Source organism: Camellia sinensis, chromosome 4 (genome assembly GCF_055761805.1).
Source record: "Camellia sinensis isolate YWXY chromosome 4, ASM5576180v1, whole genome shotgun sequence".
NCBI classification, from domain to species: domain Eukaryota; kingdom Viridiplantae; phylum Streptophyta; class Magnoliopsida; order Ericales; family Theaceae; genus Camellia; species Camellia sinensis.
In genome coordinates, this window is record NC_138964.1 from 148868227 (window position 1) to 148893740 (window position 25514).

The window sequence follows — 25514 nt, forward strand, 5'->3', positions numbered from 1 at the left end:
AAGAATTTTAGCACAGACAATGAAGCATTTCTGCAGGAATATCACAAGTTATGTTTTCGTCCCTAAAAGATTGCTTTTAGGGACCAAATTCAATTAGTCTCTCTAAATAACTAATTTCTTGTAGTGAAATGCATATAGTTTGGTTATATATATTCTTTGGCCAACCCTCCTAAAATTGCTCCGTCTCAGCACATAAACTAGACAATTGGGGCTTGCATTTGGTGGAATCAATCATATAGCCAAAAGTTTGTTAAAAAAAAGAAAAAAGAAATATTGAGGATTTCATTGATATCAAAGAGCACAGATCGTCAGGAAAAAATTTTGTTCCATCTTTTATCTCATACTATTTTCATATTTCCACGTCATTAAAATCAAAAACTAAAAATATATTATCAATTTGCGTGGTTCAATGGTTATCTGGTCCCAATTTTTTTTTTCTTATCTCAAAAGATTATGTAAAAATCTTAAAATACAAAAATTTTGAGATATATCTAAGAATTTGTTGGCATCATAAATTTGTAATTTTTATTATTATTTATTATTTATATAATTGCAGGACATGTGGTATCCTCCTACTCATTTGGAGGTTATGAGAAGTTATGAAATGTGAAAAGATGATGGAGAATAAAGTGGAGAACATGGAGCAGGAATTAGAGGTTAAAGGAAGTTATCAAGACATGGAGGGATATGTGGTATTGTGGGAACAAAGATGGAAGAGTTGGTAGTTTTAGGTGGTTATTGGGTAGTTATTGCTGGAAGTTTTTTCCTATAAATATTTGCCTATAAATAGTCAAACATGGCTACATTGTGAAAGGATCCAGAATTCAAATCAAAGACAATTGGTTTCAATATTTCTTGTCATTTTCCTTATCTTAGCAGTAGTTTAACGTAGATTTATATTTCAAAACATTTATTTTCAGCATTTTCTTTTCAAAGCATTTTATGCATTTCCTTTTCGAAGTATAAGAGTAGAGGTAATTAATTATTACTTTGATTGTTCACTCAATCGTCTTTCTCCGTCCCTCATTCTTCTTTTAATTTTTCTTTTCTCTACACTTGGCAATTTTGAAATCCTCTTTGTTGAGGCAAAAGAACCGTCAACGCAATCGCTTGATAATTGGCTTAAATTTAATCTGTAAGGGTTTTTCAATCTTTGCTAGCACGCTCGCATTTATGATATTTTTCTTCGTATGAAAAATAAGCCAACAATTTTTGGCACGCCCAGTGGGACTACCAAGTGTAAGAAATGACAAACGATCTAGATTTTGCCATTCGAATTTGTCAATATGAAATATATTGGCATGACAGAAAAATTTTGGATCTTCAAGAAAAGATCCATTTTCTTGATGAAAAAAAATTCCAAGTTGTTTCTTCATTTCCATATTATTTGGTAAAAGAAAAAATACACTACTTAATCGGAGTAACTCATCAACTTGATATGAAAATTTGTCAATGGAGACATGAGTTATTAACCGTTTTTGTCAAGTCTTTAATGACCGAATTTTGTGTGGTTTTACAAAATGTTTTTAAGTCATTTGTGACTGAAATTAGTAAAAATATAATTTCATCAATGGCTTAGGGGGTCGAAAAACCCATTTTTAAAAAAGCCAACTTACAAAAATAACTTTGATACAAAACCTGTTGTTGAGCCAAACATGGTTAAAAATGATGTTCCATATAGAGGTCGAGGGGTTGAAAAACTCATTCTTAGAGAGTCAAACCATGGAAACGACATGTCTATGAAGGATTTTCATAAGCCATTAATGGCTAAAATGGAACGACCCATTAGGCCAAAAAATAATGAAATTCACATAGAGGATTTTCATAAGCCGTTAGTGGCTAAAATAGAAAAGCAGGCCCATTTGTTAATAAATGATGAAAGTTATTTGGCTAAACAACATGTTCTGAACCCAAACAAGGCTAGGAATGATGAACAATTTAATGTTCATGAATCTGAATATTTTGAAATTGTTCAAAATGTCAAGTTGTTTGAATTTTTAAGGCCATCTTGTACTATGGTTCTTGGTGTTCAAAACCTACTTTGGATTTGTGGATCACACCAATATATAATTCTGATGATGTGGCTAATAAAATTAACAAACTGTTCTTATGAGTTCGAAGCACTAAGAACAGGGGATGACCATTTAAAATGCATGAACTTGGCTAGGAAAAGCCTATGCGTTTAAATTAGTGGTTGAGAATGGCTTATCTTTTCAAATTGATGGCCAATTGTTTGTATGTACACAATCAAAGCATCGAAGATACATTCGAAGCATCAAGAGTTGTTTCAAAGGTTGATTACTTTACCTTCAAAGCTATATAAAGCTTGGAAGATACATTCGAAGTATCAAGAGTTGTTTCAAAGGTTGATTACTTCACCTTCAAAACTATATAGAGCTTCGAAGATACATTCGAAGCATCAAGCCTAACCTTGAAACTTCATTGTAAGTATCATCATCATATATCAATGCTTCCTTGTTCCTTCAAAGCTATGCCGCAAGACCTTCGAACGATGAATTTAGTCTTTTATACCACCTTCGAAACTTGTTATTGGTCTTCTACTCATAATTTCATGTTTATTCGAAGCACTTTATTGGTGCTGTTATATCATTTGATACCATTTGTTGATATTATTTGAAGCATTTTATTGCTTAGATTAGCCATATGCTTGGCTCAACCTTTCAAAAATTCAAGTAAACATCATTTTTTAAGGGCTGCGGGGGGGTAATGTTGGTACCATAAATCTACAATTATTATTATTAGTTATTATTTATATAATTACAGGACATGTGGCATCCTCCTACTCATTTGGAGGTTATGAGAAGTTATAAAATGTGGAAAGATGATGGAGAATAAAGTAGAGAACACGGAGCATGAATTGGAGGTTAAAGGAAGTTATCAAGACATGGAGGGATATGTGGTATTGTGGGAAAAAAGATGGAAGAGTTGGTAGTTTTAGGTGGTTATTGGGTAGTTATTGCTAGAAGTTTTTTCCTACAAATATTTGCCTATAAACAGCCATACATGGCTACATTGTGAAAGGATCCAGAATTCAAATCAAAGACAATTAATTTCAATATTTCTTGTCATTTTTCTTATCTTATAAGTAGTTTAACATAGATTTATATTTCGAAACATTTATTTTCACCATTTTCTTTTCAAAACATTTTATGAATTTCCTTTTCGAAGCATAAGAGTAGAGGTAAGTAATTATTACTTTGATTGTTCACTCAATTGTCTTTCTCTGTCTCTCATTCTTCTTTTAATTTTTATTTTCTCTACACTTAGCAATTTGGAAATCCTCTTTGTTGAAACAAAAGAATCGTCAATGCAATCGCTTGATAATTGGCTTAAATTTAATCTGTAAGGATTTTTCAATCCTTACTGACGCGCTCGTATTTATGATATTTTCCTTCGTAAGAAAAATAAGTCAACAGAATTATAGATGTTTTGAAATAGGATTGCATTTGGTGGAATCAAACATATAGCCAAAAGTTTGTTAAAAAAAAAAAAAAAAAAACATAAATATTGAGGATTTGATTGATATCAAAGAGCACAGATCGTCTAGCAAAATTTCATCAAAACAAAAAACTAAAAATATATTGTCAATTCGCATGGTTCAATGGTTGTCTGGTTCCAATTTTTTTTTCTTATCTCAAAAGATTACGTAGAAATCTTAAAATACAAAAATTTTGAGATATATCTAAGAATGATAGATGTTTTGAAATAGGAGAACAATCACCGTGTTTTGTTTTAATTTTTAAAAAATTGAGTTTTTTATTTTTTGTATTTTTTTTTATTTTTAGTGAATATTTTTAAACTTTTAAGCAATTTTTTTACTTTTTTAGATACGCCCTACTTAGATGTTTCTAAAAAATAAAATATTTGTAAAAAATTAATAAATACACAAAAATACAAAAAATATATTGAATTTTCATATATATATATACACACATATATTTAATTTTTGGTATTTAGTGAATTTTTTAAAGATTTTTTTCACAATTTTTTTTTTCAATAAAAACAACAAATACAAAAAAAAAATTTAATTTTTTAAAAAGTGAATCATGAGCTATGAAATCAAATATTTGAGAATAAAGAATCCTGACAATTTAATATCCAATTGTTTAAGGAAAAATTACTCGACAGAGAAATTGTTAAGAATTAATTATAAAATGATGCAAATTTTTATGATTTGATTTTTTAATATTTGTAAATTTTATTATTAAATTAAAAATATTTTTTAAAACTTCCTTACTTAGGTTAGTCATCAACGTGTTAATTGCGGAGTGGGGGGCTGGGGAACCTTTAACTGCCCACATGAACTTCACATAAATTAAAGTTCAAAATCGCAAGTTTTTCACCTAGTTAATAATTACAACTTAAAGGACCACTGTAGTGTATTTGTCCCTTTATTTATTCTTATGATGAGTCTTTTTTTTGGTATGATTATGTGATTAAAAAAACAAAAAAAATAAAAGAGATATCCAAACAGAGAGGCAACTTGAGAAGGACCATCTCCTTAACGATTACAGTTAGGGTGTATAAGGTGCAGCTCGAATGATTTGAGAGTAAAATGATAAATTAAATGACAGATTAATGGATTGACAGATTGACAAATTATGGTTTGAACGATTTAGGAAGGATTGGCGGATCGAAGGATATTTTATCCAATTATCAAGCATTTGCATAATATATAATACTAATTTGTATAATATTTTTCATATATATAACACAAATTAATTTTACATAATATTTTTCATCTATATAACTATTAATTTGAAATAAATTTCAGATATTAAATCTCTTTTACATTCATTTTTATTTTGATATTTCATTATAAATTTAAAAATATATATGTATTCAAAAGTGAATTATAAATTTTAAAATTTAAATCGCGGTTAGGGAATAAAGCGGTGTGAATTGACGCAGATCCGTATGATTTTAACGGATTGGGCAGTATTTTGTACAACCCTACTTATACCTGAGCCTATACATACATCCATACATACATACATACATATATGAGAAATGGATCAATTGGACGTAAGGGTATCTTTAATGATTCACGTTTTCTTAAAATATTAAAAAATCATCTTTAATTCTTTCTTCAAGTTTTCATTATATGAAAGGAGAGTATCCTTCGTCAATTTAAAAAGACAAAACATTAGAGATGTTTTTTATTATTATTATTGTCAAATTTAATAAAAAATGAAATTTAGAATAAGAGAACAGTTTTTTAAAAGATTTTAATATAAAATTGATATAATTCATATCCAAGGAAGGTTTTTACTTAAATTTTAAAAAAATAATAATAATTAAATAAAAAAATCAATACACGGTTAGAGATGCAGAGTTTATTAAATAAAAAAATCAATACACGGTTAGAGATGCAGAGTGACATAACAAGTTTAAGCAGCCACATTAAACTATTCATGTCATTGTTTTTGGGTATTAATGAGTGAGTAAACAAAAATATCTTAAATTTTCATTCGTATTATGATGTTATTGTTGGAATGGTTATAAAATTCTGGATAAAATCAGAATTTTTTCCTAAGTTCGGTCTATTTTTTAGGTGGGCCCCGAGTGTCGATTTACTCGGGTCAAAGTGGTAACGCGTTCTATGCCGCGTTGTGATTCACGTGGTATATTTGGTTGCTCAAAACCATTACCGAGTGAATGGGAAATTGAAGCCAAAGTGTGCTCCATGGAAATGGAGTTTTGGTGGAAATTCCTTAAGGTTGTAAATTGGCTTGTCCCACATTGATTTGGTGGGAGGTTTTGAAAGGGTTTATAAGGCTTAGGGTGAGATACTTGGGGTGTGCCCCAAGGGGTACCCAAGTGTTTTAGAGGGAGAGGTTATGGGCAAAATGGGCTAGACCCATTAGACCCAAAAATCACCACACGCGCGCCGCCGTCCGTCCGTCCGGTTGGGCTTCTAATCTTTTTGGACCAAAAACATTTGAATTTTATTTTATTTTTTATTAAAATAAAATCCATAATTCAAATTAAATTAATTTGGATTTTTTGTTCATCCAAACAGGGCCCTTCCCGGTTTCAAACAGAAATAAACTGTTTTGGAATTAATGCACACCCAAACAGGGCCCTTCCCGTTTTACTATCTGTTTGAATTAATTCAAATCTGTTTGAATTCAAAACCCAACAGGTATGATACCTGTTCAATTCAAAACCAAGAGCTACATACCTGTTTAATTCAAAACCAAGAGTCACCTTCACATCTATAAATAGGACCACCCTCATTTGATGTTTTGGATTCAGAAATTTCGTATTTCACTTCTGTTATCTATATTCTTCATCTTGCTGCATTTTATTTCCGAAAGAAAGAGTGTAAACACTTAGTGTGTTCGTAAGGCAAACAGTTAGTAGTGCTGCTATTGTTTGTGGTAGATCATTTCATCTTGGGAGATAGACGTCCAAATTCTGAAAACACCGTGGAGAGAACGAATCTGTCTTAAGGACACAGTGTTAAACACTGGACTTGATCAGGAAAATAATTCGAAGAAATTAAATCAAGTAAGTTATTTAATTACTTTCAGTGTTGTTTTTATTTGTTTATTTATTCAGATTTTAATTTTGTTTTTGTAACAAAATAAAATCTGTTATTTATTTATTTATTTTTATTTCGAGTTTGATTTTTGTAATCAAACAAATTCTCTCCTTTTCTTTATTTATTTAAATTCTATTTGTTGTTGTGTACACAATAGAATTAAATCTTTTAAATACAGTGAAGATTGTCCTACAATCTTAAGACAGATCCCTTTTTGGGTATCTTCATTGTATTTAATTTTCTGTGTTTTCAAATTAATATTCTGGTTGGAAAAACAAATAGTGATTTATGCTATTTGACAGATAGTAGTAATATACTGTCTCTTTTCTTTGACAACTACTAGTAGTACGATACTGGTGTCATTAACAATTCAGAATATTATTTGGTATTACAGAAAATTCTTGTGATATTTTATTTTTCTAGTTTTAGTAACAAGGAAAATAAAATTATTTTGGTGTTATAATTATTTTCTGGTTTTAGTAACTAGAAAATTAATTTGTGTTTTAATATTTTCTGATTTTTGTAATCAGAGATTATGGCTACTACAACTGAAACTGCATCTGGCAGTGATACTCCTATTGTTACACCTACATCGGTCCCTATCCAGAACCATGTTCATGTACCAATCAATCATGGAGAAAAACCGGAAAAATTTAATGGTACCGAGTTTAAGAGATGGCAGCAGAAGATGCTGTTCTATCTTACAACTCTTAATTTGGCCCGGTTTTCTCCATGAAGAGGCTCCAGCACTTAAAGAGGGTGAAAGTGATCGGCAAGTTGTTGCCGCTGTAGATGCTTGGAAACATTCAGATTTCCTGTGCAGAAACTACATCCTAAATGGCCTTGACAATATGCTGTATAATGTATACAGTCCTCTGAAAACAGCAAAAGAATTGTGGGATTCTTTGGAGAAGAAATACAAGACAGAAGATGCCGGCACGAAGAAATTTGTCGTCGGTAAATTTCTGGACTTTGTTATGGTAGACTCCCAAACGGTAATATCTCAAGTTCAAAGTTTTCAAATAATTTTGCATGATATTCATTCAGAAGGTATGTCTCTTAGCGAGTCATTCCAAGTCGCTGCTTTAGTGGAAAAGTTACCACCGGCTTGGAAAGATTTCAAAAATTATTTAAAACATAAACGCAAAGAGATGACTATGGATGAATTGATTGTAAGATTAAGAATTGAAGAAGATAACCGAAAGGCTGAAAAGAGGAATGGGAAAAATCCCATTGAGTCCAAGGCAAATGTGGTTGAACAAATTCATAAACCACATAACAAAAAGAGAAAGTTTACTGGAGATGGTCCTAAACAAGGCGATAGTAGCAAGAAGTTCAAAGGAAAATGCTATAACTGTGGCAAAACTGGACATCGAGCTTCTGACTGCCGCCGCCCTAAGAAGAATCATGGAAGTACAAGTAAGAAGACCACCAATCAGGCCAATGTAACAGAATTGGATTACATCTCTGACGGAGTGAATGACATCAACCTTCCTGCTGTGGTGTCTGAGGCTAACTTGGTTGGAAATCCCAAAGAGTGGTGGGTTGACACTGGAGCAACTCGTCACATTTGTGCGGACAAGAAGATGTTCACTACCTACATTGAGGCTGCAAATGGTGAACAACTTTTCATGGGAAATTCTTCTACTTCTACTGTGGCTGGACAAGGGAAAGTAATCTTGAAGATGACATCAGGGAAAGAACTGACCCTCAACAACGTACTGCATGTACTTGACATCGGGAAGAATTTAGTTTCTGGGTCTTTGTTAAGTAAAAATGGTTTTAGGCTTGTATTTGAGTCTGATAAATTTGTATTAACAAAGAGTGGTATGTATGTTGGTAAGGGATACATGAGTGATGGTCTCTTTAAGTTGAATGTAATGACAGTTGTACCGAAAGTTGCTATGAATAAGAATAACACATCTTTTGTTTATATTCTTGAGTCAAATTTATGGCATGGTAGATTAGGACATGTGAATTTTGATGCTTTGCGTAGATTAATTGGTTTAGATTATATACCAAAGTTTGAAATTAATCCTAATCATAAATGTGAAATTTGTGTAGAAGCGAAACTAACTAAGGCTCCATTTAAATCGGTTGAAAGAAAAACCGAACCTCTAGAATTAATTCATACTGATGTATGTGATTTAAAATTTATTCAAACTAGAGGTGGCAAAAAGTATTTCATAACTTTTATCGATGATTGCACAAGATATTGTTATGTTTATTTACTTAGAAGTAAAGATGAAGCCTTAGAAATGTTTAAACTCTACAAAACAGAAGTTGAAAATCAACTTGGTAAAACCATTAAAATGGTTAGAAGTGATAGGGGTGGTGAATATGATGCACCATTAAATGAATTTTGTGCACAACATGGCATTATTCACCAAACTACAGCCCCTTATTCTCCACAGCAAAATGGAATTGCTGAAATGAAGAATAGAACCTTAAAAGAAATGATGAATGCCATGTTACTAAGTTCAGGCTTACCACAGGACTTGTGGGGGGAAGCAATATTGTCTGCTAATTATGTTCTTAATCGAATACCCCACAACAAAACCAAAAGCATTCCTTATGAATTGTGGAAAGGTCGACCACCTTCCTACAAATACTTAAAAGTGTGGGGGTGTTTGGCAAAAGTTGAAGTACCTGTTCCTAAAAAGACTAAGATAGGACCAAAAACAGTAGATTGTGTGTTTATTGGTTATGCTCAGAATAGTAGTGCATATCGGTTTCTGACTTATAAATCAGATATACCTGATATAAATGTGAACACTATTATAGAGTCAAGGAATGCTGTGTTTTTTGAACATGTCTTTCCTTACAAGAAAGGACAGGAATTAAGTTCACAGAAAAGAACTTATGATTGTACACAAAGTCAAGAGACTAATGACAATCAAACACAAGAGACTAGCAATAGTCTCGACCAACAGGATTTAACTAATGATGAACCAAGACGAAGTAAAAGAGCGAGAACATCAAAATCCTTTGGTCCAGATTTTCTGACATACTTGTTAGAAAATGAACCTCAAAGCTTTAAGGCAGCAATGACAGGTCCTGAAGCACCTTTGTGGAAAGAGGCTATTAATAATGAAATTGAATCCATTATGCAAAATCATACTTGGGAATTGGTGGATCTTCCACCAGGTTCTAAACCTCTTGGATATAAATGGATATTCAAGAGAAAAATGAAAGCAGATGGTTCAATTGACAAGTATAAAGCAAGACTTGTTGTTAAAGGTTACAGACAAAAGGAAGGTCTGGACTATTTTGACACATATTCCCCTGTGACAAGAATAACATCCATTCGCATGCTTATTTCTATAGCAGCGTTGTTTAATTTAGAAATACATCAAATGGATGTTAAGACAGCTTTCTTAAATGGTGATCTAAATGAAGAGATCTATATGGAACAACCCGAAGGGTTTGTAGTATCAGGACAAGAAAAGAAAGTTTGTCGACTTGTAAAATCCCTTTATGGATTAAAACAAGCACCTAAGCAATGGCATGAAAAATTTGATCATGCAATGCTTACTAATGGGTTTAAGATAAACGAATGTGACAAATGCGTCTATGTTAAAAACACTGACCAAGGATATGTCATAGTTTGTCTTTATGTGGATGACATGCTTATCATTGGAAGCAGTCAAAACATGATCAAATCAACTAAGCAGATGCTTAACAAGAGATTTGATATGAAAGATATGGGGGTCGCAGATGTTATATTAGGAATGAAAATTACTAAAACATCTGACGGATATGCATTATCTCAATCTCATTATATTGAGAAAATTCTTGATAAATTTATCAATGATGATTTGAATTTAGCTAGAACACCTGTAGACATCAGTCTTTATTTATCGAAAAATAAAGGTGATGCAGTGTCTCAGTTAAAATACTCCCAAATCATTGGAAGCCTAATGTACCTAATGAATTGTACTCGTCCTGATATAGCTTATGCTATAAGTAAATTGAGTAGGTACACTAGTAACCCTGGAGAAGACCATTGGAAAGCGATCATTAGAGTTCTTAGATATCTAAGATTTACTCGTGATCATGGTTTGAACTTTACTCGATATCCAGCAGTACTCGAAGGTTATTGTGATGCCAATTGGATATCGGATACTAAAGATTCAAAATCCACTAGTGGATATGTCTTTACTCTAGGAGGCGCTGCTGTTTCTTGGAAGTCCACGAAACAAACTTGCATCGCACGATCCACAATGGAATCCGAGTTTATTGCTTTAGACAAAGCAGGTGAAGAAGCAGAATGGCTTCGTCACTTCTTAGAAGACATTCCAATGTGGCCAAAACCTGTGCCAGCTATTTGTATTCATTGTGATAGTCAATCTGCAATAGGCAGGGCACAGAATCACATGTATAACGGTAAGTCACGACATATACGTCGTCGACATAATACCGTAAGGCAATTACTGTCAAATGGAATAATCTCAATAGATTATATCAAATCTAAAGAGAATATTGCGGATCCGTTAACAAAAGGTTTGACAAAAGAGCTAGTGTATAGTTCATCGAAGGGGATGGGATTAAAGCCTATTACATAAGAGTCGTCATAATGGTAACCCTACTTATATGACTGGAGATCCCAAGAACTAAGTTCAAAGGGACAACTAAGTTATGTATGGCTCGCCAGAAATCACCAAGGGATTAAAATTCCTACCCATTCCTATGGTGAGAGTGATATCTGCAACATATGTTGTCTGCAGGGGTATAAGGATAAGCTTTGCTTTTAATGATTACTTATATCTTGATTAAGACATAAAATCAAGACGAGTATAAGGAGATACTCACAATAAGAATCACCTATATGAGTGTTGAACTGGGGCCGGTTCTATGAGAATGAAAAGGCTAAATTCTCTAGAAACACTTATGAAAACCAGGTGCGTTCAAGGCCAAAATGAACACAACCGTGAGAACCACGATGTGTTAGAAGATATTTTGTGTGAAATCTATTGTCTTGGCTTACACAAACGGCTGAACAATTCAAGGCATCGCGTCCATTGGTTAGCCAGTAAGTCCGATAGGTTATCACTAGGGAAGGTTCAAAGCCGAAAACTACCTATCCTGATGCAAGATATTTTCGACTTATACTCTTTCGTTAAGTCTGCATATTGTTGCATTTCCGTTGTCATCAAATTCCATTCATGTGGGGGATTGTTGGAATGGTTATAAAATTCTGGATAAAATCAGAATTTTTTCCTAAGTTCGGTCTATTTTTTAGGTGGGCCCCGAGTGTCGATTTACTCGGGTCAAAGTGGTAACGCGTTCTATGCCGCGTTGTGATTCACGTGGTATATTTGGTTGCTCAAAACCATTACCGAGTGAATGGGAAATTGAAGCCAAAGTGTGCTCCATGGAAATGGAGTTTTGGTGGAAATTCCTTAAGGTTGTAAATTGGCTTGTCCCACATTGATTTGGTGGGAGGTTTTGAAAGGGTTTATAAGGCTTAAGGTGAGATACTTGGGGTGTGCCCCAAGGGGTACCCAAGTGTTTTAGAGGGAGAGGTTATGGGCAAAATGGGCTAGACCCATTGGACCCAAAAATCACCACACACGCGCGCCGCCGCCGCCGTCCGTCCGGTCGGTCCGGCGGGCTGGGCTGGGCCTGGGCTTGGGCGCGGGTGCGTGGTTGGGTTGGGCTTCTAATCTTTTTGGGCCAAAAATATTTGAATTTAATTTTATTTTTTATTAAAATAAAATCCAGAATTCAAATTAAATTAATTTGGATTTTTTGTTCATCCAAACAGGGCCCTTCCCGGTTTCAAACAGAAATAAACTGTTTTGGAATTAATGCACACCCAAATAGGGCCCTTCCCGTTTTACTATCTGTTTGAATTAATTCAAATCTGTTTGAATTCAAAACCCAACAGGTATGATACCTGTTCAATTCAAAACCAAGAGCTACATACCTGTTTAATTCAAAACCAAGAGCCACCTTCACATCTATAAATAGGAGCACCCTCATTTGATGTTTTGGATTCAGAAATTTCGTATTTCACTTCTGTTATCTATATTCTTCATCTTGCTGCATTTTATTTCCGAAAGAAAGAGTGTAAACACTTAGTGTGTTCGTAAGGCAAACAGTTAGTAGTGCTGCTATTGTTTGTGGTAGATCATTTCATCCTGGGAGATAGACGTCCAAATTCTGAAAGCACCGTGGAGAGGACGAATCTGTCTTAAGGACACAGTGTTAAACACTGGACTTGATCAGGAAAATAATTCGAAGAAATTAAATCAAGTAAGTTATTTAATTACTTTCAGTGTTGTTTTTATTTGTTTATTTATTCAGATTTTAATTTTGTTTTTGTAACAAAATAAAATCTGTTTTTTATTTATTTATTTTTATTTCGAGTTTGATTTTTGTAATCAAACAAATTCTCTCCTTTTCTTTGTTTCTTTAAATTCTATTTGTTGTTGTGTACACAATAGAATTAAATCTTTTAAATACAGTGAAGATTGTCCTACAATTATTAGAAGGTATAACATTTTTTTATTGGTGATTTTAATCCATAAATATATATTAAACTTTGTTTTGGTTGTTTGGTTACCATTTTTGTCCAGATTTATTATTATTATTATTATGAATTATAATTATCTATTTAAAATGTTATTTATATTTTGTATTTCTATGCAATTTTTTAGGCTAAAAATGATGATTTACTGCCTCTATTTTTTATTTTTTTTTTAATAATCTTCTTGCTAACACTACAAGAAATTAGGGTTTTGTCTTTAGAAAATAATATTTGTTTAGCATGTTTTCTTTGTTTCTCAGGACATTTGTTTGTGAAATGTCATTTTTCTCCATGAAGCCAACATTCGCAATCTTCATGATATTTTCCTTTTGGATATTAAGGTCTTTTTATCTTTTGAGAATTTATTAGATTTTTTTTTTTCTAATATATCTACTGTAGGGTTTTGATTTTTCTTTATAAGAATTAAATTTTCTTTTCTAATTTTTTTTTTCTGTTTTTTCAAAAATTTCTTTTTCTTAACCAATGGTTTGAATTTTTTGTCACAACCATAGTATCACGACCCAAACCCGCCCCTAGAGATTTAGATCATAACCGGCCAATAATCACTTGATTACCTTCGGTCTCATACAAACATACAGAATAATTATAATAATGGAGACATAAGCAGAAGCATACAACAAATGAAGAAGTCCATTGAGCTGTGCCAATATGAGCAAAATTATAAATCTTACACCATAACACGTTCACATCATTTGCATGCCCATGCCAAAAATTTAAGTACCATAGGAAATTTTATACATATCATTTACATATCCCAAAAACCAATATAGCAAAAACAAGTAAAAGTCAAAGCATGATGAGAGTCAAAGGCGAAACTCCATCTTGGAGGCATGACTCGACAGGTTCACAAAATAGCTCCTGAAGCTGACTCTAAAGGTAGGCTCCATGTTAGCATTTGTGCCTTCAAAAACCAATTTATTGACTTTATTAATTGATTATATAAATTGCTTGGCATTTTATATTTTGCATTTTGTATGTTATTATGGGTAATGTTATATTTAATGTTACATATGATGTGAACATAAGGTCCCTTGGGTAACATTGTAGAAAAACATGCTAATGGTTAATGAACCAAAAGCTGAGAGTTATGATTTTTCGGTGCCTTGTAGACCCAATTAATGTTCTAGGCTATGGGTGTTGATTGGGTGTCGCACTACTATGGCCTACACTTGTTTTGCTGCCATATGATAGAATGATTAACTCCATCATTGAGGTAGTGACCTTAAGCAAATAGGTGGGTGTTATGCAATAAGTACATGCACTGAACATGATCGGTTTTAAGAACACCTATGGAATGATCACTATCAGTTTAAAAGGTAGTTCTATTACAATACACTTATTTTCCTTTGACCTGAGAGGCTTGTATAAATTAATTATCTATTCATTTAACTTTGACATTGTCAATCGGTGATGCCAAATCAAAGGCTACACATGGACATGTTGGGTTATGTGAGTGGTAATTAATTTATATAGGTTCTTAACATGGAATCCACCATTCTCAAGTGAGAAAGTATATTCAAGCAATTTTTCCTATTAACATTGGACCAAAAGAAAACCGGCCGGTTACTGTTTCGTAAAAATATTTTATACATATATAATTGTAAAAATACAATTTTCGGAAAATGCTTTTAGGGTCCAATTAGAAGAAGGAAAAATTTAAAATTCGGTTACATGAGTTAGGGCTTTTGATAGTGATAAATTTGTCCATACCTAATAGCTCATGTGGAATATAGTTTGGTGGAAGGAAATTTGTGATTAATTGTAACAAAGGGCCTCACTTGTAATTCTCTACTTTTAGGGGTTTAATTGTAATGTGTTGATGGACATTATTGCAGTTAGTGGAAGTTCTATATTATCTGTTTAAAAGATAATTAATGAAAAATTGGATAAGTTGTATCTTGTATATTTAAAATAAAAGATACATCTTTTATTTTATCCCCACAACTAAAAGATAGAGATCCCTAAAGATCCCACCTACATGCAAACTCTATCATGTGTTGTGTATATATATCAGATGTATTTGATACAAAAAATTGGCCATCAGAATTTTTAAGGTCTGTAGAAAATATATACACAAAAATAAATCAAAGAGGGTGCAAGGTGAATCACTTTGGAGGCGAGACACTTGGATCGCTTGGTGAGGTATTATCAACAACTCACTTGGAGAAGGTATTTTAGATTGTGTAATCAGGTGGTGTTTTTTTGAAAAAGTGTTTTTAAAATAAATTATTTTTCCGCAAATTTTCATTGGTATCAAAGCCACCCACTTTGATTGCATGAATCTATATTTTTGTTTTCTATAGTTTGATAAAAATATTGAATATTCAATGTTGTCTTGCATAATAGTTGATTATATAATTTGTGAATATATAATCTATATTTTCTTGTATTAATCACAAAAGAAAAGGACCAAAATAGTATTAAAAACAAAAAACAAAAAACAAAAAACACGTACTGTTTAATCGGTGATAACGGTGCACCTCAGTTTTTGTGTTTATTAGGGATTGGCCTAAAAGGCATTCACATGGTATCATTATTTTATTTTTATTATCTATTTTTGCTTACTGTTGATGCATGTTCCATATTAAAAAAATTATAGAAATATGCTATGGGATTATGTAAATATTATATACAACATGTTAAGTAGAACTTGTAGTATATTGTTATTTTAAATAACATGATTTATTTATATTGATGAATTTTAATTACATGATTAAATATTCTAACATGTTTTATTTTATGAATTACAATGAGATGTTATCATGTAGAATTAATGTTTTATCATGCTTTAGACATGCCATAGTTAGTGGGAGGTTGTTCAGTTGATAAAAATCTTTGTAGATTTTCTCTCAATATTTTCTGTTGATGGATATAACCATATTCATGATTATATATATATATATATATATATTTGTGGGTTTCATGTTACTTATGATAACATTAAAATTAATTTGTTAATTTATGGGGATAAATTAGTTATAAATGTTATTGGTACCCCATTTTAATTATTAAGTGTTAAATGGGATTATTTTAAGAAAAATAATGCCTATGGCCCTCCATTGTTGATAAATAAAAATTCTGATTAATTGAGATTCAAATGATACCAAAAGGGTCAGTTGGGTTTTAATTAATTAGTTTGTTTTATTTATTTTGTAAAGAGTATAAGTGTGACTAGTGGGAGTATCGGCTAAAATGAAGGCATAATCTTACATGTTCATGCTATGTATCTAGACAATGGTTTGCACTTAGACAAATACTATATGGTAACCAAAAGGTGTCATATGAGTTGATTTGGAGGCCAAAAGAAAAATTGGGAGTCATAAATAAATTTTAATTTTTCTAAAAGAAAAATAAAAAAAAAATGTTAACATGAGATGATATTATGATGGGTAGTAGCTACCCACCCATTCAAGGTATGTTCACTTATTTCAAAAGAAATTTTTGTACATGCAGGATTGGTTTCCCAATGCTCACTATGAATGTTTTAAATATAAATGTTATATTTGTGGGGTTATAAATTGTTTGAATAAAAATTCTAGTGAGCATTACTATAGTAGATTCAAAATCCCGCATCCTATGGATTTATATACAATGCAATACTTATATTCTTCTGACACATGTTTTAATTTTTAACATATGCAGTTAAAAATGAACAACTTTAATCCTTTGTCCAAAATTCTTGATGATAATCGTTTGACTGGATCAAACTATGTGGACTGGAAGAGAAATTTAACAATTGTCCTCACTGTTGAAAAATTGAACCATGTCCTAACCACTAATCCACCTGCGCTTCCTGAGGCGGATGCGACTGATGAACAACGTGAGGCTGTTAGGAAGTGGCATGAGGCAGATGATGTTGCAAAATGCTACATATTGGCCTCAATGACCAATGTGTTGCAAAAGCAGCATGAGGGTGTTCCTACTGCAAAAGACATGATGGTTAACTTGAAAGAAATGTTTGGAGAACAAAGCAGAAGTGCACGCCAAACAGCCATGAAAGGTTTGATGTCCACTAAAATGGTGGAAGGTACTCCAGTACGGGAACATGTTCTAAAAATGATATCTTTCATTAACGTACTGGAAACTTTGGGTGTAGATATTGATGGTGAAACTAAAATTGATGCGATACTTTCATTTTTTACCAGATTCTTATAATCAGTTTATTTTGAATTACAATATGAATAAGATGATTGTTGCACCATCAGAGCTGCTCAATATGTTGCAAGCACCAGAAGATCTTATTAAAAAGAGCCAACCCACTATAATGATGGGTGAGAAAAAAAGTCCTAGAAAATTCAAGCCTAAGGGCAAGAACAATTTTAATAAGAAACCAAAGGACTCCAAATTCTTTGCAAAAACACTAGGTGATTTTAAAAAGGGCATAGATAAGAAGAAAAGCAAAGGAAATTGTTTCCATTGTGGAAAGCTTGGCCATTGGAAGAGAAACTGCTGTCAGTATTTGGCAACACTGAAAAAGGACAAACCTTCAGAAGGTATGTTGAATCTGTTTGTTAGTGAAACCAATTTATTGATTGGTCCTCCTAAAGCTTGGTGTGTAGACTCTGGTGCGACCTTACATATTTGCAATATGTTGTAGGGGTTCAAGGAGACCAGAAGGCTTAATGAAGGGGAGATGCTAATAAAGTTGGGAACAAGTGCAACAGTTGCTGTAGTTTCCATAGGATTTTTTTTTTATTTGGAATTATCATTTAATAGAACTTTAGTTTTAGAAGATTGTCTATTTATGCCAGACATTCGTAGAAATTTAATTTCTGTTTCAAAGTTATTTTCATTGGGATATTGTTTTTCCTTTTTTTCAAAAAGTTGTTATTAAGCACAATAATAAATTTGTGGCTTCTGGCATTTTAATAGAAGGTCTTTACTTTATTAGTTCTATTGATAATTCCATTAATTGTGTTGAGAATGATACAAACACTAGTATGTTACCCCTTAAAAGAAAAAGGGATGTTAACCAAACTTACACGTGGCACTTGAAACTCGGCCATATCAATTTAGAATGTCTAAATAGATTGGTCAAGGATGGACCTTTAGATTTTTTTTTTTGAAAATTGTGCCCTATCCAATTTGTGAGCCCTGCTTGCAAGAAAAAATGTCTAAAATTCCATTTCTGGGAAAAGGAATTAGAGCCACAGAAGTTTTGGAATTAATACACACAGATGTTTGTGGTCCAATAAATCACATAGCAAGAGGTGGTTTTTACCATTTCATTACATTCACCGATGATTGTTCTAGGTATGATTATTTGTACCTAATGAAACATAAGTCTGAATCCTTTGAAAAGTTCAAGGAATTTCGTAGCAAACTTGGAAAAAGTATCAAAGCTCTTCGATCAAATCGTGGAGAGAATACCTTTTATATAATTTTTGAAATTATTTAAAAGAGAATGGTATTAAATACATGTGTAATTGGTTTTGAGTGCAAGTGGGAGAATGTTAGCATTTGTGCATTCAAAAACCAATTTATTGACTTTATTGATTGATTATATAAATTGCTTGGCATTTTATATTTTGCATTTTGTATGTTATTATGGGTAATGTTATATTTAATGTTACATATGATGTGAGCATAAGGTCCCTTGGGTAACATTGTAGAAAAACATGCTAATGGTTAATGAACCAAAAGCTGGGAGTTATGATTTTTCGGTGCCTTGTAGACCCAATTAATGTTCTAGGCTATGGGTGTTGATTGGGCGTCGCACTACTATGGCCTACACTTGTTTTGCTGCTATATGATAGAATGATTAACTCCATCATTGAGGTAGTGACTTTAAGCAAATAGGTGGGTGTTATGCAATAAGTACATGCACTGAACATGATCGGTTTTAAGAACACCTATGGAATGATCATTATTAGTTTAAAAGGTAGTTCTATTACAATACACTTATTTTCCTTTGACCTGAGAGGCTTGTATAATTAAATTATTTATTCATTTAAATTTGACATTGTCAATCGGTGATTCGGCTATACACTGACATGTTGGGTTATGTGAGTGGTAATTAATTTATATAGGTGCTTAACATGGAATCCACCATTCTCAAGTGAGAAAGTATATTCAAGCAATTTTTCCTATTAACATTGGACCAAAAGAAAACCGGCCGGTTACTGTTTCGTAAAAATATTTTATACATATATAATTGTAAAAATACTATTTTTGGAAAATGCTTTTAGGGTCCAATTAGAAGAAGGAAAAATTTAGAATTCGGTTATATGAGTTAGGGCTTTTGATAGTGATGAACTTGTCCATACCTAATAGCTCATGTGGAATATAGTTTGGTGGAAGGAAATTTGTGATTAATTGTAACAAAGGGCCTCACTTGTAATTCTCTACTTTTAGGGGTTTAATTGTAATGTGTTGATGGACATTATTGCAATTAGTGGAAGTTCTATATTATCTGTTTAAAAGATAATTAATGAAAAATTGGATAAGTTGTATCCTGTATATTTAAAATAAAAGATATATCTTTTATTTTATCCCCACAACTAAAAGATAGAGATCCCTAAGGATCCCACCTACATGCAAACTCTATCATGTGTTGTGTATATATATCAGATGTATTTGATACAAAAAATTGGCCATCAGAATTTTTAAGGTCTGTAGAAAATATATACACAAAAATAAATCAAAGAGGGTGCAAGGTGAATCACTTTGGAGGCGAGACACTTGGATCGCTTGGTGAGGTATTATCAACAACTCACTTGGAGAAGGTATTTTAGATTATGTAATTAGGTGGTGTTTTTTTGAAAAAGTGTTTTTAAAATAAATTATTTTTCCTCAAACTTTCACTCCACGCCGCGAGATTAAACGCACTGCGAGTAATAGTATTGTAAAGATATGTTCTTAATTGATTACGTTGAGCCATGAATGGTGATTTGTGCCAACATTGTGTTTTGATCAAAATGAATGATGTTCGCAAATGTTATATGACATGTACAATGTGGACCTAAGGTTGTTTCGTTTATGTTACGATATGTTTTGACCTGAGGCCATTCTGTGAGCCTGCGGCCGTTCTGTATCATACATGGGTGTAAGGCCATTCTGTTAATGACATGATAATATGGACCTGAGGTCATTCTGAATAGCTGTTAATATGTAGGCCTGAGGCTGTTCTGTACCTTATGTAGGCCTGAGGCCGTTCTAATATTGATGGGCCTAAGGCCATTCTGTTTATAAAATGGGCCTAAGGTCGTTCCGTATTATGATTGAGTTTCGTGAGAACCTTAGGCTCATTTATTTACACTGCTTTACTGTATTATTACTCATTGAGTTTCGCTCACCCAATATTATGTGTGCTGATTATTTATCAAATGTGTGTGTGAAATGTTTGTTTAGGTCGTGTGCCGGAGGAAACGTCACTAGATAAAACACACTGTGAGTAATAGTATTGTAAAAATATGTTCTTAATTGATTACTTTGAGCCATGAATGGTAATTTGTGCCAACATTGTGTTTTGATCGAAATGCATGAAGTTCGTGAAAGTTATATAACATGTGCAATGTGGATCTAAGGTCGTTTTGTTTATGTTATGATATGTTTGGGCCTAAGGCTGTTCTGTAGGCCCGAGGCCGTTCTGTATCATATGTGGGTCCGAAGCCGTTTTGTGTCATATATGGGCTAGAGGCCGATCTGCTAATGACATGATAATATGTGATTGGACCCAAGGTTGTTCTGAACAACTATTAATATGTAGGCCTGAGGCCATTCTGTATCTTTGTGGTCCTGAGGCCATTTTAATATGATGGGCCCAAAGCAGTTCTATTATGTAATGGACCTAAGACTGTTCTATTTATACGATGGACCCAAGGCCATTCCGTATTATGTCTATGAAAATTGTGAGAACCTTATGTTCATTTATTTACACTTCTTTACTGTATTATTACTCATTGAGCTTCGCTCACCCAATATTATGTATGCACATGTAGGTGATCCGCAGCACAGAGCCCGCACTTAGAGTCAGCTTCAGGAGCTATTTTATGAACCTGTTGAGTCATGCCTCCGAGATGGAGTTTTGCTTTTGACTTACATTATGCTTGACTTTATTTTGTTTTTGCTATTATGGTCTTGGGATATGTAAACGATATCTATAAAATTTCATATGGTACTCATAATTTTTGCATGGGCATGTAAATGTGTTTATGTGCTATGGTGTAAGCATTATAATTTTGCTCATATTGGCACAGCTCAATAGACTTCCTCATTTGTTGTATGCTTCCGCTTATGGCCCCATTATTATAATTATTTTGTATGTTGTATAGGGCCGAAGGTGATCGAGTGATTACTGGCCAATTATGATCCAAACTTTTTGGGGCGGGTTCGAGTTGTGACACACAGCTTCCTACCATATCTGTGAGAACCCGAATATAAAAATTAAGTAAATAATTAAATAATAATAATATTACAATCTCAAATATTTTGGTGGTGAATCCTAAAGTGCAAATTAAATATTTGGAGGATCTTTTAATTAATTTTAAACCTAAAATAAATTTATGGTGAAAGTCTTTAATTTAGAGGCAGGATTTATTATTTAAATAAATAAATAAATTTAAGTGCCAAATTAGTAAGCATATTTTGATCTAATAATATTTGTATTTTAATGGAGATAGAAATTTAAAATAATATAAAGAGATAATAATTTAAAACCTTTTGTTTAGATATATATATATATATATATAAAAGAACAACCCTAGTTTTCCTAACAAAAGCCCTAACCCTTATTATAATTTTTTTTTCCCACAAAACTTTCAACACATAGCAGCCGTGAGAGAAAGAAAGGAGAGAGGGGAAGAGAAGCTACGTTGGGTGTCTCTAGGAATCGTCTGAATCTAAAGCAAATTTTTCAAGGTAGACCAATGTTTTAATTGTTTTGTCTCTTCTTTTACATTTTTTCCCCCATCTTTCTTCATTGTGATGTGCCACTGTTTTGGGTATTCTTGAGTACTCTTTTGGGTATAGTGTATGGCTTGTGTGCAGAGGTTATTTGGAGGCTAGCATGTATGGCTTTGGTAAGGTGAAGGGCTGAAGGTGTGTTTGGGTGGTAATGGGTCTGATTGTGAGAGTGCAACGTAGAGAGTGTAGATTGTAGTTTAAAAAATCTGTACAAAGTCACAAATTTTAAAAATCAAGCAACCATATCAAACGGATGAATTTTGAACTGAAATTTTTACAGTAGATCAATTACATATTGAATTGCATATCTGAATTCTTTCATAATTTTTGGGAGTCAAAATCCATATAAATTGAGGTATTCAAATCTGTCCAGGAAACCAATCCGAAACAGTAAATTCGGGAGTATTGTTCTCTTTGGGTATAAATCCAAAAATTATCAAATTAGTGTCATTAGAACCGGTTACGAGTCTAGTTTTGTACGTTTTTGGCCTTGCATTGATTGCTCGTGTATATTAAGAGAACCGTCAATTTCTTTAAAGTGCTGCAGAAAACAACCTGTTTGGATATAATAAATTGTAGATAATTATTTTGATAAGAAAATCAAGTGAAACCAATTGGGTTTGGAACTTAAGATATATTAGTTAATATCTGGAGGGTTTTAGAATTTTTCGAACAACGTGGAGTGAGTTTTTAACTTTCAAAGTTAGCGAATAGATTGAAAAAACTCTGTTTTATCTTAAAGTTACTTTTAGTTAAGTTTCGATCGGAACCTATGTCTTGGGTGATTTTAGACCTTGAAGAACATGAACTTAGGTAATATTTAAGAGTAACGGTGAGTTGGGTTGAGCCGTGTTAGTGCGCTTTAGTTTGGGGTTACTTAGTTCGTATTCTTTAGTATTTTTAAATTAGTAGTGACGTGTAGTTTTCATATTGGTTCAGGGCACTAGTTGGACTTTCATACTCTATTCGAGGATTATATTATTTCGTTTCCAGGTGAGTAGTTTCATGCTACATATTTTTATAAATGTTCCCATACCCTGAACTGTTGGAAAATTAAATTATTGTTTCAAGACTAAACTGTTTTGATAAATTATTATATTATCAATGGAATCAAATTATTTCTAAAACATGTGTGAACTTGGCATACAGTAAACTATTTGTTTTGGTCTTATGTTTATAATGATGAACTACCATGTTTTGCGAAACTGATGTGTATTGATTATTGGGACCATGTGTGTATTTAATCTAGGGAAATTATTCCACTGTATGTGGTGACTCTGGCCACTAGGGAACAGATCCGGGTTGGGCTGTGATGACTCTAGTGCTCAATGATTGTAAGGAAAAGACCTAGGTGACCTTCAATCGGATCGTCTTTGAGAAAAGGCCTAGGTGCCACCATGAGGATGACTCTTAGTTCGGTATTGGATCCAGCGGGGCTTATAGCCTTGAGAACTGTGTGGCATATTATTTGTTTTTCTTGGTACCCAGAAAATTATTGGTGTTCATGTTATAATCTGTTTTAAGTGAAAAATGTCGTTTATCATGTTCTTGCGAGACATGAGTATTTTAGGTGTTGAACTGTGGAACCTTCTTTGTGAAACAGATTGTATTTACCAAACTGTATGCCAATCTAGTTTTTGTGATATATATCTTATTTTGGAATTGAACCATGTTTTCAAAATTGTATTTACTATCCATGTTGCTACTCACTGAGCTATCAACTGACTTAGTTGTTTACCATTCCAAGTGTTAGAAGGACTTAGAGTGGACTCATGGTGTAGCGGGGACTCAATTTCATGGACCTCTAGGGCATTTATTTAATTTGTTTTAGGTTGCTTGTCAAGTTTTGTGTATACATTGTGGTTGAGTTTTATTTAGAATTATTTTTTGTTGTGGGCGGTTTGTGTCCCATTTAGTATATATATATATATGTATTTAGGAAGTTGGTTATGACTTGTTTTTCAATTGTGGCATGTCACTGGATTGAGTTTTGATTTATTTATTTCGGGGCTATCATCACATTTATTCTTTATGGTTTTGGGTTCATGTTTAAGCTTACGCGTGCCTTGGGCTAAGTCCCTGTGGGCCATGGCCGATCATGCCCGGATTTGGGGTGTGACAATATCTTCAGTTTTTGAACAACGACTATAATCCATATATGCCTTTTTCCATATCTTTTATAATTTGTCGTTCTGCACAATATTTATTTATAACTTCTCGTAGATAAACTATTTGTCTACCTAAAGAATCACATATTTGATTCTTTTCCAATAGGCTTTCAAACTCTTTTTGATATAGTTCATCTAATGGTTTACAAAGTTTGATTATGAATTGTTTTTGCCAATGAATAGTATCTTCTAGGTCTAGTTATTGTCTAAAAAAAAAAATGGTCTTATGGTGACTTTAATGGGAAATTAAAGTAGCTTCCAACCATTGGTTGAGGTGTCATTAAATGGGTGTAGATTCTTTGTAACTAGGTCTTTACACCACAAAAGGAATGACCAAAAACCATTAAGAATTGAATGAGAAATGGTCTCATAAAGTTGGCCTCATGAATGAGGTATTGGAAATTGTGTATAACTATCAATCCCACATTGATTGTAGAGAAAAACTTTAATGGGTATTTAAATCTCAAGATTTTGATAAGGGCATGGGCCCTTTAGAGCATCTAAATTTTTCGAAGGAATAGAGTTATGGATGCTTCAAGGATGCGCTTGGGCCAAAACTATGATCCAAGTTGGTTATGGAAAAATTGCCACATGCACGTTGCTCGCCCGTCCGAACCGGGTTCGAGTCTGTGGGCCATAGGCCATAGATCTGCGGCTTGGGGCTTGAGGAAATGGGTTAAGTTTGGGCTTGGCCGGATTGGTGGTCTACCAACCTAAACTTTTTGGGCCAAGTCTACTGCAAATATGTATATACACTCATGTATATATTGTGTGTAACTCACACATTGAACACCTATCAATTTTTGGTGCATTACTCTAGCATTTTTGCAAAAGTAATGGCTTGCATTTGGTGCCAGCTTTGATGGCTAGAGGCTCCTCCTCTCTCCCCCATTGTGTATAAAATGAGGCACATCTTCCTTGGTTTGTTACAAAACTTTTTGGCTTTCAGATATACAATTAATTTGCCTTGTGCCTATAATTTTTCTTCTTGTGTGAGAGAGTACCGCCATTATTAGTTTTCCAAAGCTAGCAAAAGGTGCTTCTGCGTTAGCCAATCTAAACCGTCATATCTTGGGAGACAGAAGTCAACATACCTCCAGTACCCACGATGAAATAGCTAATCTATTTTAAGGAGACTGTGATACCACATAGGTTTCAATTTGATTCTTCGTCTTTCAATATACTATGTGATATGTATTTATGTTTCATGTTCTATAATGTAATTTATCAAAAATGAATTTATTTGTTTTGTTTAATCACACAATTTGTACAACAGTTTATAGAACCATTTTTTTTTATTCACAAGCATAAATTTTAAAAT

At 32.9% G+C, this 25514-nt stretch overlaps 1 long non-coding RNA gene across 1 annotated transcript; it reads left to right on the plus strand.

Moving 5' to 3' along the window:
- The first annotated feature begins 21837 nt into the window (after positions 1 to 21837).
- Positions 21838 to 23682, plus strand: LOC145823465 (uncharacterized). The gene is made up of 3 exons (XR_014365750.1): positions 21838 to 21980; positions 22965 to 23018; positions 23275 to 23682. It is a non-coding gene; the product is annotated as an uncharacterized LOC145823465 (long non-coding RNA).
- Positions 23683 to 25514: the final 1832 nt, after the last annotated feature.